This window comes from Bidens hawaiensis, unplaced genomic scaffold, assembly GCF_021521415.1.
Source record: "Bidens hawaiensis isolate Kalapana, Puna unplaced genomic scaffold, B.hawaiensis_p1.1 tig00009327_1, whole genome shotgun sequence".
In the NCBI taxonomy this organism is placed as follows: domain Eukaryota; kingdom Viridiplantae; phylum Streptophyta; class Magnoliopsida; order Asterales; family Asteraceae; genus Bidens; species Bidens hawaiensis.
Window position 1 is genome coordinate 725,191 of NW_027491688.1, and position 13,564 is coordinate 738,754.

Here is a 13,564-nt window from a genome sequence, read left to right on the forward strand (position 1 = left end):
CTTACAAGAAATCAATTTGTTTACAGAAGGAATGAAGAAGACTATAAAAACCTTCAGAAAGAAAATAGCAGCAGCAAAAGATGCCAACATCTACCTAGAATGCACTTCAGCATTACTAGATTGGTATCAAGGAAGAAGCTTTCCCGCTCTACATGTGTTAGAAGTTGGAATAGCCAAAACAAGAAAGGTCCAACCTTCCAAAATAATGGAAGAACGAGAAGACATTAGCAACTGGGTCTCCATTAGAGTCAATGGATATTTAAAAATTCTAAAAACCCTTCAATAAATTACGGTTGGAAGTTTCAAAAAGATCAACAACTGCAGCCAAAACTGCGTAATTATTATTTACAGTGGAACCCCTCTACATGGGCATGACAAGCATGCAATAGAATCCATTGAGCAGAGAATTATCTCCAACCAGCTCGATGTAGGTCCTGCCACCAAAAAATTATTGTATCAAGAACTGGCACGCATTATAGAAGATCATACATGTGAAGAGTCCAGAGAAAGTGATCTCGTCACAGGCGAAATGTTAGAGGATACACGTGAATTATACCCTACGCTTAGGTACATCGATTAAAGAAAAACAAGCATGTGAATAAAGCAGGCTAAGCAACAGCCTCCAGTGAAATAATGGAGGACACGTAATTAGGACCCCACCCAAGTTCAATTATGTAAAAATTACGTAAGCAAAGAGAACTTTACGTTCCTTTTCCTTTCTATATATATGGTAATGTTTGTAAGGGAAGGGGCATCGAACACTCTCCCAAAAAGTTTTAATTTTCTTTGTAATCGTAGCTATGTGTGAGTAAGCCCCCCCTTTAGAGGAAAATGATGTAAAAATCCAGAAGTTCTTCCTTCAGGAAGAACAGTTATGTAATAAAATATTTCCTTTTGTCAACATCTCTGAATTTTGTTATGAAACATGGAGTCCTGGAGTCACTTTTATTTCCGTCAAGACAGGAGGTCATAGGAAGATAATAATTGGATTGGTCACTCGTCACTAAGGTTCAGAGACAATGAGGATCAAAGGTATATCTATCTCATAACTGTTATACTTAATTGTTTTTACTCAATTTTCCTTAAATCAAAAACTGTAATTTCGTGCGGATGTCTTGTCATGATTTTTGTTTTAAATATAATTTAATAAATTATAGTTTTTGATTTAAGGAAAAATGAGTAGAAACCATTGAAGTATAACAGTTATGAGATAGATATACCTTAAATCCTCATTGTCTCAAAACCTTAGTGACGAGTAACCAATCCAATCATTATCTTCCTATGACCTCATGTCTTGACGGAAATAAAAATGACTCCAGGACACTAGGTTTCATAAAAAAATTCAGAGATATTGACAAAAGGAAATATTTTATTTCATAACTGTTCTTCCTGAAGGAAGAACTTCTGGATTTTTACATCATTTTCCCCTAAAGGGAGGAGCTTACTCACACATAGCTAGGATTACAAAGAAATTTAAAATTTTTGGGAGAGTGTTCGATGCCCCTTCCCTTACAAACATTACAATATATATAGAAAGAAAAAGAAACGTAAAGTTATCTTTGCTTACGTAAGTGCTTACGTAATTTTTACATAATTGAACCTCGGCGGGGTCCTAGTTACGTGTCCTCCATTATTTTACTAGAGGTTGTCGCTTAGGCTGCTTTATTCACATGCTTGCTTCTCTTTAATCGATGTACCCATGCTTAGGGTCTAATTCACGTGTATCCTATATCATTTCTTCTGAGAGGAGGTCACTTTCTCTAAACTCTTCACATGTATGATCTTCTATAATGTGTGCCAGTTCTTGACACAATAATTTTTTGGTGGCAGGACCTACATCGAGCCGGTTGGAGATGATTCTCTGCTCAATGGTTTCTATGGCGTGCTTTTCATGCACATGTAGAGGGGTTCCACTGTAACTAATAATTACGCAGTTTTGGCTGCAGTAATTGATCTTTTTGAAACTTCCAATCGTAATTTGTTGAAGGGTTTTTAGAACTTCTAGATATCCATTGACTCTAATGGAGACCCAGTTGCTAACGTCTTCTCGTTCTTTCATTATTTTGAAAGGTTGGGCATTTCTTGTTTTGGCTATTCCAACTTCTAACACATGTAGAGCGGGAAAGCTTCTTCCTTGATACCAATCTGGTAATGCTGAAGTGCATTCTATGTAGATGTTGGCATCTTTTGTTGTTGCTATTTTCTTTCTGAAGGTTTTTATAGCCTTCTTCATTCCTTCTGTAACAAATTGATTTATTGTAAGTTTGCTGAAGGATAAATATATTTAATTAATCCAGCCGAGAATGCTAGATTAACTAAATGGGGATTTGCTCCTGGACAGAAGTTGCATATACTCTTTGTCATTTTATCTTCTGTGAATATGTGCTTGACTTCAAAGTCTTCATGACTAAGGGCCCTAGCTTTTGACCAAACTGATCGGAATTCGTCTAGAGTGATTAGATCGATTTCTTCATTTTGGATTTTAATTCTTTTCTCTATTCTTTTTTCAAAGGGTAAATTTGAAAAGCTAACCGTTGAGGTTTTCTTTTTTCTTTTTTTTTTGTTACAGGCATGGGAAAGACGGTAATCCTTAAAGGTATTTCTTTCTTTCCGAATTCTGCTGAATACCTTGTGGCTTCTTGTTGAGCTTGTAACAGGGACTCGAATTTTTTGTAGGGAACTGTTGTATGCTGAACGTATTTTGAGACAATAACCCAGTCTTCATAGATTCCTCTGTGGTCTCCATCAAAATTTACGAAGAACCTCGATTTTTGATTTCCTGGAGATGTCACCTTTTGAGCATAGGTGGTTTTAATAGTTTTTGGCAAACTATCAGTTGTGAACGAATTCGAGTTGTCTTTACCGGAGCCGTTTTCTTCCAGACTAGAAGATGATTGTGGCTCATCTTTTGCCTTATGTATTCTTTTTCCCAAAGCATCATGGATCAATGGACTTGATTTTTCTTTACATTTAGCCGTTTGTAAAGGAATAGATTATGTTTTTAGACTTTCGTCTTCCTGTACAGAATTTACAGTTTTGGCGTTAAGCAACTCATTGTATAACGCTATTTGCTGTTGCACAGCTTGTAATTCTATTAAAAGAATTTTTTTCTTTTAGGCGTAAAGCCTTGATTTTTTTTTTCTCTTCTTCCATCACAATTGTTTTTCTAGATATGGTTGTGATGAGTTTTGTGAAAGGGACATATCTTATTTATAGAGAAGGATTACGTCATTGTTTATGTATTCTGAAAATCACGTGTCAAGCTATCAGCTAGCACGTTTTTTGCTCCTTCAAAATGTTCAATGTTAAAGGAATATCTCGAAAACCACATTTGCCATCTGATGAGGATTCCTTGTTTGTTATCTCCTGAAATTTTTGTTTATAGGAAATAAGTGAAATTTTTGTTATCTGTCATGACCAGAAATTTACAGGGGTTAGATAAATAGAAAATTTTGAAATTGTGTTTTTTACCGTCAGTAATTCTTTTTCATTACTGTGGTAATTCTTTTCAGCTAGTTTAAAACTTCCAGAGGTATATTTACAAATTTCCTCTCTATCAGCTGTTTTTGCATTTTAGACCCCTCCCCAAAAATCATTTGAGGCATCGGTTTCAATTATAACGGAGTCTTCTTCTTTCAGAAGATAAAGTCTTGGAAAGCTTTTTAAGTTTTTCTTTATCTTTCTAATATAGTCTGTATCGGATTCTTTCCAATCCCAAACGTAATCCTTTTTTAATTTTACATGTAGCGGCTTTCTGAGCTCTGCAAGCTTTGGAATGTAGCTTTCAGCATAAGTTAAAACACCAAGAAATCTTTGTAGATGTTTTTTATCTTCTAAAGTGTCTGGAAATTTATGTAAATTTTCCAAAATAAGTTTTTGTGGGCAATGAGTACATTATTTCAAGACCTAAAAAATTATCTTTGTTTTAAAAGATTTGCCTATTTCTTTGACAAAATAATTCCATATTTTTCAATTGTTTTAAAACTAATAAAACATGAAAATAGTGATGTTCCTCAGAGCTAGAAAATATTATAATATCGTCTACGTAGACGGTACAATAATCTTCTAATCCCTTAAAGCATTCTATATATGTCTCTGAAATATGCTAGGTGCTTGTTTTAATCCGAAAGGGACTACTTTCCATTGGTAATGACCATCAGGACATGTAAATGCAGTAAATAACTGAGATTCTTCGTCTAACAGTACCTGCCAGAAACCACTTTTGCAGTCGAAACTAGAAAATATAGTTTTTCCTCTTAAGAGGGTTAATAGTTCTTGCATGCAAGGACGATTGTGACTATCTCCTATTGTTGTTGCGTTTACTGCTTTATAATTTTCGACCATTCGCTTCTTTCCTCTTCTTTTCTCAGCTTCATTTTCAACTAAAAAGGCTGGCGACATATGAGGTGACTTACTTGGAACAATTAATTTTAATTCAAGTAACTCTTTAATTTGTTTGTTAAACTCTTCTCTGTCCAGTGGACTGTAATTTCATGGGTTTTACTCTAATTACAGTCTTAGGGTTTATTATTTTTTTTTATTGAAGCCTTCATCCAGTTTTTGGATTTTCCAGGTCAATAGGATTTCTAAGCATACCTTCTCAAGTAATGCTTCTATTTTTTGATATTTTTGTATTTCAAGGAAATACTTTTCTTCTGGTTTTATAACTTCTAGGGATATATTTGTTCCAGGGATTTGTTTTATTTTCGAATCCTTTTTCATAGATTCAAGAAAATCAGGTTTCCCTACCCGAAGTGCTTTAGTTATTTTCTTAATCAGAATCATTTCTTGATTAAGAAGGAAAGATATTCTGTCTAGCCATTGTGTAAATGGTCCATGTAACTGATAGAAGTTATTTCCAATGGGTAAATATATTCCCGATTCTAGTTGGTAAATAGTAGGAATAGGGAATGGTTCTCCTGAAAAGTAAACTATAAGATTTCTACAAACCTTATTTAGTTTAATTGTTTCTTCATTAGCAATTGTTATTTTAGTGTCCTTAGGTGTGTTTTCCCAAAGGTCTTCAGGGATAACGTATTGACTTGCTAAACAGACACTTGCTCCCGTGTCAACATAGCAATGTAAAGTTATCGTTTTATATCCGTTTAGAAAAGTTTTTCCTTTGATATAAATAGAGTTGGGATTGGTTATATTAGCATAGACCAATACCTCTTGTTTTAAAATATTTTAACAATAATGTAATTTGCCTAATTCATTTTCTTCCTGCTTAGGAGTTGTAGGAGTTGTAGTCATTCTGGGTCAGTAGAATCATCAGAAGAGTCGTATTTGACTGTTAGTGAATATACCTGAGTATATCCATCGTAAATATTTTCAGAATGAAAATATCCTTCTACTTCAGCTTCTAAAAAAGCTTTGTTTTTTCTGGGAATTTTTGTCGGTTAGGACATTTGTTGGCATAATGTCCCTCTTTAGAACATATCCAACATCTACATTTTTTTTTTCCTTGTGGGCAGATTTTTGGTTTTTCTTTTGAAAAGTATTTACCTGGTGTAAATTTTCTTTTCTTGGTTTTCCAAAACCTTCTTTTTGTATTATACTTTCTTTTGTACTTCTTTTTGAAGTAATTTTTATCTTTGGGTGGGTCACATCCAAAGGATAATATGTTTGTAGGTACATTTATATGTTTGTAGGTAAGTTTGAATGTGTAATTAAGACATAAATACAACCGACCTACATATATGTATGTAACATCATATGAAAGGGAATGAAATTAGGGATTAATGGAGTTATACCTTCACTTCTCGCACTTCTCGCTGTAATATAACTTGTCGCAAGATCCATCCCCTATCACATAATTGTGCTTTTGTAAGATTTTGTCTTGCTTTTTCAAGAAATTTTTGATTTTCTTGGTCTTTGTTTTTAGGAAATCAAGACCTAAAAACATCATATACATGACGTTGATTATTTGATCAAAAAGATCTTCACCATGTAAATCTTCATTCTAAGCAGTGCATCTAATGAAGTCTTGAATAATTCCTGAAGATTTGTGTTCTATCAATAATAATAATAATAATGCCTTAGCATTAGAGAACTCTTCTGGATTAGACTGGATAATGAGGCTAATCTCAGTATTCCATTTATCTATAACTTCATTTCTTTTTCCAAAATCGAAGATACAGTCAATTTTAATGGTGTCAATTGTAGTTGAACTCCCATTATTAGAATTTGGTATGCCTTTGTGATATGGCATAGAAAATTCTATATTTTTCTTTTGGTAGCTAGTATAACTAGTACTGGCCCGATTTGTTCTACTATTATAGTTAGGAGTTTCTTCTGCAGAAGAATTTTTCATCTTCAGTCATAGGTTCTAAAGCGATCTCTTTTTCGGTTTTAGGTTCCCTTATAGTGAGAACTTGTTCAGGAAAATATTTGTTTCTAAGACTCTTATTTTCGGAAAATTTTGTTCACATTCTTTATCACTTAGTGTCATAAATTGAACTAGTTCATGTATTTACTCAGCTGAGTTTGTCTCTTGCTGGCTATCAAATATTTGCTCTAGTTTTTGAGAGATAGAATTCATTTTTTCTATAAATTAAATTGGTCATAAATGCTCAAACACATCATATGGCTCTTAAAGGTTATCACGTGGATGTAGACCATTTATGACAATTTTTTGTCGGGATATTTACAATTCTCAAAGAATTGTTTATTGTTCTTTTGTACCAAAAGGCCATTTTAAAGCATTTGGACATTTAGAACTTCCTAATGACGGATTTCCTATATTAAAGTTAGGAAAAGAATATTTTTGAAATCTTCCTTTTTCATTGAAGATTTTAGTGTGCTGTTATAGCATTTGAGGTTTAACTTCCTCTATTTTATCAATTTTTCGGAGATATCCTTAATGATCTTTGCGGCAATAGCCTCTAGATTTTCGTTAGTAGATAATTTTTCAACCTTATTGGTTAGCTCTTTAACTAATTCTTCTATATTTACAAGAGAACTCATTTATGGTTATAAGAGCTTTTCTTGTTTTAAGCTTAAAGAGTCTCTTTCTAGCGTCAGCTAATTCTTGTTTGAAGCATCTTACATTTTGAGCTTTTATGTTATCATGTATCATAAAGTCGTATCTAGTTTGGTTTATTCTGATTTTGTATATCTGAATTTCACTTTCTTCAAAGTTAGTTGCATCATCTAGAGCTTTAACTGCTTCAATGATTGGGGTTAAAGACATTATATTCCTATAACCTCTTTAAGAATTTCTCCATACTTATCTGTTCTTTCCGACATAGATCGTATTAATTGTACTTATGTAGAAGTTGAAACTGGTTCTCTAATTCTTAGAGTATGTCCAGAAAAACTATGTCTAGGTTTAGACTCTAGAATTTGTTTATTTCTAGCTATATTAATTGTCCAATTTTCTTGTAATTGCGAGGGTTCAATAAATTTACTTTCCTCAAGTGTTCCTAATCTGAGAATATATATTCTATTGCAATACTCTCTTTTTCTTTATACTCTATAGAGTGAGTACTGTTGGTTATAGCATACTATATTAAATAATTAATCGTAAATACTTTATTTCCTGGTTCCATAAGATCAGTTCTTTCACACTGATGTATGAAACTAAGAGTTTATCGAAATCTTTTGAATGTCGATGTAAAGAAAATTCAGGATATACAGTAAACATAAATTTACCATATGCTAAATTTCCTTGTACAGCCTCTAAGAGAGCATGTTGTCTGTTAATGATTCTATTATCAACAACAGCCATTTTAATAGGAAAATTAATTCCATCTCTGAATTATGCTTTAGTAGGATTTTTACTGCTCCTATATGCACCATGTTCATTGACTTTCTTAATTCGGGCTTAATAGTTAAGAGTGTAACATCGTGAAAATTTCGAGTTCAAAACATAAACTTTCCAAAGTCTAGGGACTAGAAATACCAAATTCCAAACCTTAGGGTTTAAAGAGAAAATTCTGTTTTCTTGTCCTTTTGCGATACGCGATGGGACAAAAGACAAGCCCTTCGCATACCGCGAAGGGGCTTGGTCAAAATTCTGGAAGAAGTGATCGCTGTTGACCTAACGTCATCGCGTATCGCGATGACGTGGTCTAACACATTTTGACACGTGTGCCACATGGCACACGGTGGCACCACCTACTGCCACGTGTCACCACGTGGCAACACTGCTGTCACGTGTCGCCACGTGGCGCAACGGCTGCCACGTGTCACCACGTGGCAGACCTACTATGTGACTCATCTGACCTATATCGCGCTACGCGATAGGTCAGTCTAAGGACCCAAATTTTTGTCTATAAATAACAGGTCCGGGATCTCATTCAAGGCACACAAAATTCAGCTTTTTATTCTCTCTCTAACATCTCTCTAGCCATATTATCATTCCACGAAGTTCGTGCCTTGTTTCCTCGATAAGCGTACCCCGATCTCTCGTTTGTGTACCAACGTTTCCTTGAAGTTTGTACCACCCTCCACCTACATACCAAGAAGGCGTTTGTTATGGCGTTGAGTCTCGAGAAGCGTATCAATAAGTGTTGAAGATTGGTGTTCATTGAATTGCGTGTCGAGAAAAGAGTTGATCAAAAAGTGAAGCGGCATTGGAGTGCTGCTCGAGTTCCTAGGGTTTCCAATACGCCAATAAGGTTAGGCGTAACGACGAATCAATATAATATAATATTATATTCAAGGCTTAAGCCTTAAGTCGAGGTTATACTCGATACCTCGATAAAAAGAGATATAAACATAACAAAGAAAGGAATAAAAGAATGAATGGTAAAAAGGATTAATTGTGAATATGTATATATGTGTGTAAGTATATACGTATATTCTTTGTTATGGAATTATTATTTAAGCAATAATGAGTATTCTTAAATAATAAAAGAAAAAGAATACGTTTCTTAGAGAAGAAGAAACGTCGGGTTTTTATATAAACTAAAGGTTTATAATTACTTTAAACTAAAGGTTTTCAAGTAAAAAGAAAATGAACTAAAGGTTCATCGAGGTTGAGTTATAAAATAAGACTAAAGGTCTTAAGTGGGATTGTATATCCGACTAACAAATATTTATACTCGTACTATAGGTGAGAGATAAAAAGGGAAAGACCCTCGGACGGTGAGTGAAGCCAATCCCAAAGAGAAAAGGTGAATACACCCCCAAACTTTTATAAACTTGTTTTCAAATGAGTCAAACGTGTTATATGAAAATTGTTTACAAGGAACTATGTGTTCCCAAAACCGTTATAAATAAGAGTATAAACCTAGCCCTCAGGCTGTGGTATACGTGTGTCTGGATCCTTACATAGGTGGTACTACGCGGTGGGCACACCGCACCACCCTTGGTTGTAGGACGCTCACCTGCAGGGAGTACGACCTTATATGTATATTTACGGGTACTTAACTAAGTCGAACGCTGCGGTGTTTGCTGAGGTGACATAGAGTAGAGACTCGAGTTTATAAATGTGTTGATTTAACTTTGTTATTCCTAAGCCACGTTGGGCCGAGACAGGCGTAGTCTCGAGGGGTAATAAAGTAAAAGAAATTATTTTGCGTCAGCGTGTTCACCAGCATCCGTTGCTGACGTATTTTATTTACATTTTGCAGGTGAACAAAGTTAGCACTTGGAGTGACGAAGTGTTTTGAATACCCGATGGCTCGGATTTATTTTGTAAACTTAATATATTAAATGATGGTTTGTAATCATAAAACAAGTAATACTTTTGTAACGACTTAAACGGGTATTTTATAAATCCCGTCTTTTGAATATATGTAAATATTATATTTTGATCCTTTAAGTTTATAAGTCTTCCGCTAAATTAACGCAACTCTGATTTATTTACAATTATGGTACCAACTGCCGATCGCACTCCTAGGCCTAAGTTGGGGGTGTGACAAAAAGTCTTTTTGATATTTCTCTTCTTGTTAAGAGTGGCAAAATTACTTTCTCGATGTCTCCTTTATGTCTACTAAAAATTCTTCAGTATTAAAGCAGTAAAGGATTTTTTTTTTTTTAAAAAGCTTTTGAGACCAAGCTTTGTAAACTATTAGGGTGATTAAAAACATGTCTATTATCAATAAATAAAGATCGTTAATCTAATTTGTTAATATATTTCCTTTAACTATTAAAAGTTTACTTAAACATGTGTAACTATGTAAGTAATTAAGTTATTTGTAGCCAGCCTACACATGACTTGTACATGTTTATGTCATATATGTTTTAGTGAAATTTAGTTTTATATTAAACTTTAAATTCAAGAACGATGAATACATCCCTTAAGATATGTAAGTAATTTATTTTGTGAACTTTTTAACTCGGAAAAATAAAAAAACTTATTTTGTTCTCGACTAGAACTTGCCTTAAGATATGTGATTATATACGTAGTAGTTGACGAAGGTTAACGAAGTTTACCAGACATGTAGCTTTAATAACTGCATCATGATCATAACCATCGAAATCCTCTTTAGATGCATCTTGAAAAACAGAAATCACTACATCCATGAAAACTTGATTGCTTTCTTGTTGTTGAGGCTCACTCTTTCGCTTCTTTAACCATCCTTCTATGATGTTGTCCATTTCTTTACTTGTTACTTTCATTTCTTTCTCATATCCTCCCAGGTCTAAGAAACCTGTAAAGGGAATGAAATCCGACACCACGAACATGCCTAACAACTCCATGAATCTCCTCGCTGCATTTTGAAACTGAACTCCTTCTTCATTGTTGACCCGAAACCTCTTCCCTGAAATAATCCTAACTATAACATTGAACACCAAGTTCCCAAACCATTGTTTCATATCCACCTTTACCATATTATCTAAACCTTCATTATCATTTTTCATTAGCCACGTGTCATAGATATCCATAATGGATGCTCTAACTTCTGAAACTCGAACATGTCCGAGCATCTGAAGAAACACAGATCTAATCCCCTTGTACGGATCCTGGATCTAGTGAGTCCACAGGGTAAGATATGATAATTACAACCAAGATATGAGTACAACTTCCCAAAGTCCAGTGACCGGAACCTGCAAAACAGACACCGTGAGTCTCATTACAGGAAGGACAAGAGGGGGTCTTCCTGTAACCACCCTCCGGTGTGAGAATCAGTAACGTTCGTAATGAAGAAAGTACTGAAGTATAAAGACTAAGTGTAGTCAGATTGTAGGTGAGTGAATGAAGATCTCATACCGTTTGACAAGGTATTTATAACCGAAGGGTATAGGAAGATGATTGGGGCAGCTGTCCTCTTCTAGAAGATCTTTGATAACCGCCTGGACGCGTGTCCTCTTGTGATAGGTTGAGCTATACGTCTCATGTGTATGAGTATAACAACCTGGACACGTGTCGCCAAATGATAGGACGGATCGCACCCTGGCCATGTGCACGGTTATAACAACCTGGCCGGGTGTCCTTTGTTCATTGGTTAGTATGTCACGTATTACCCAAGTAAGAATCGTGAACCTTCTTCTAGAGAGTACTTGATTGGTGATAGCTGTCCCGCTGGCACTGTCTTCCGGTTGTTTAGGCGGACAGATGTCCTGTCTTGCGGATGACTTTTGAGGATGCTAGGATGTTTCCGCACGTGTTATGAGGACGTTCCTCCTCTATCATGATATGCGGGTGATCCATATGTCCCGCGGGAGGCTTATAAAAGCATTCTTTGTGACCCGCGGGTGGTACTTAAGGGTATTTGGGTCTTTTTGGTACCCTATCTCTATAGCATCTCAACTCGTTTTTGAGAGAGAATCTCGAGCATAATAATCTTGCGAACTTTTCGCCAGTAATCCCCGTATGGTGCAAGCGCGAACAAGGAATAGTTATAGCCCATGATCTCTGCTGCCTTTGATTTAGGTCGACTTGCGAAAACCCTGTCATTTGTGGTGAAGCACTCTTTAGCTACCTCCCCGCTACTCACAACCAAAACATTGCGAACACCGAGCTTGATGGTGAAGATAGGACCATATTCATCTGCCATGTCGCCTAAAACATGTTGAGGTAGTCGAGATCCACCTAGAAGGTGCAGGTGTCCGATTATAGGCCATGCACCCTTTGCTTGTGGTGCGGCTCGGTTGTTTACCTTCTTTAAGCTCCTCAAGATCTGAAGGAGGAAAGCTATATTACAAAAACAACAAGAATGGATGTTAAGGTTGGTGAAAATGAGAGTATACTAATTAACTCCATGATTTAAATTTTCTTTATACAGAAAGTGAGTTTATGAGAGTGATTGTTATATGTGTAACCATTTATGTATTCACAGCAACATTTGTCACACACCAAGACGTATGTTGATACCTACCACCTTATCAAGTTACTGTTCTTATCATCAACGTATGGTTGTATTTTTGTTGTGTAAATATTTCTTTTATCTACAGACGTTATCACACTCAGAACTCCCACTAGAAACAAAATTAATAATAAAAACATGAGTATAACGTGTGTGTGTGGGGTTGGTTGAGTTTTATTGGTTTTTATTAATAATACGCTATTAGACTCCTCACTATGGGGCGACTTTGAGGATCAACGCGGGCGCCGCTGGGCGCTCAACATCACCAAGGGGCGCCCTTGGTGGTGGGGTGCGCTCCTTCCCAGCGTCTCAACAGCCGGCGCGGACAAGAGGTTTTTGGTGGGCCCTCTCTTTCTATCTCTCACACACATGCATACATAGGTGTGTGTGTATATATATTGGGCGCCCTTAGGGCATTAAACCATAGCGGGGTATTATTGACGTGGCACTGTGGAGTGTGGAGGGGCTTCGAAGCCCCCCACCATAGTCTTAGGGACATCCCACACCCTCCCTATACACCCATATAGGGCTATACAGGGCATATATCGGGGCGTATTGGTGGGTTCTTTTAGCTAAAATGGGCGGTGTCGCTAGAAAACCCCTTTTACACTCACCCAATACCACGCTTTTGGCCTGCCATACCTGAGTGAGTGATGTGACACCGAGAGTAAACCCATTACACAACCTAACAACGTTTATGGTATACAACTTTGAGACTTTATTATTGATTTTTAAAATTTTCTACAATGTCTTGAATGGTCTGTATGTTTTAGAAATCATTATCATAGAACTTAACTTACGGCTGGATCTTGATAATCACATTTTAACGGTAATAACCGACTCCAAACACGACTTTTTTTTTTCTTTCACCTAAGAGGAATTGCTATTTTATGAGTTTTTATTTGAATGGCGGGAACCTTTTTTGGACACTTGATCGATAACTAATAGTTGTTGGTATAGGAATCTGGCAATATTGATGCAATCTATTTAATTTTTAACTTTTTAAAGCTTGGAAAATGACAGGCTTGCATGTTTGAGGTAAGGTTATCAAAGGTTGTTTTTATTAAGCAACTTATGTGTAATATTCATAATCATACTTCCTAAGAGATGGGTTGGGTCAAGCAACATATCATAACAGAATCTCATTGTACGGCTTTTTATAAGTATTCTTCCAAGAAACGTAGGAAGGCCTTAGTGCATGAGACATGTAAGTTAAACATATCACTGTCCCAAACTTACACGTATCTAAGGCCACGAGTCCGGTCAAGATTGTTGTCAAGTTTGAGATTAAAGGCTTGTTTATTAGA

General features: G+C 35.7%; 1 pseudogene across 1 annotated transcript in view; it reads right to left on the bottom strand.

Moving 5' to 3' along the window:
• Nucleotides 1–12,169, bottom strand: part of LOC143532030 (cytochrome P450 CYP82D47-like) — a 37,453-nt pseudogene extending 25,284 nt beyond the window's left edge. The window contains exons 1-2 of the transcript XR_013135107.1: nucleotides 11,699–12,169; nucleotides 10,384–10,880 (exon numbers count right to left, since the gene is read on the bottom strand). The product of XR_013135107.1 is annotated as a cytochrome P450 CYP82D47-like (transcript). The remainder of the gene's footprint in view (nucleotides 1–10,383; nucleotides 10,881–11,698) is intronic.
• Between the last annotated feature and the right edge of the window lie 1,395 nt (nucleotides 12,170–13,564).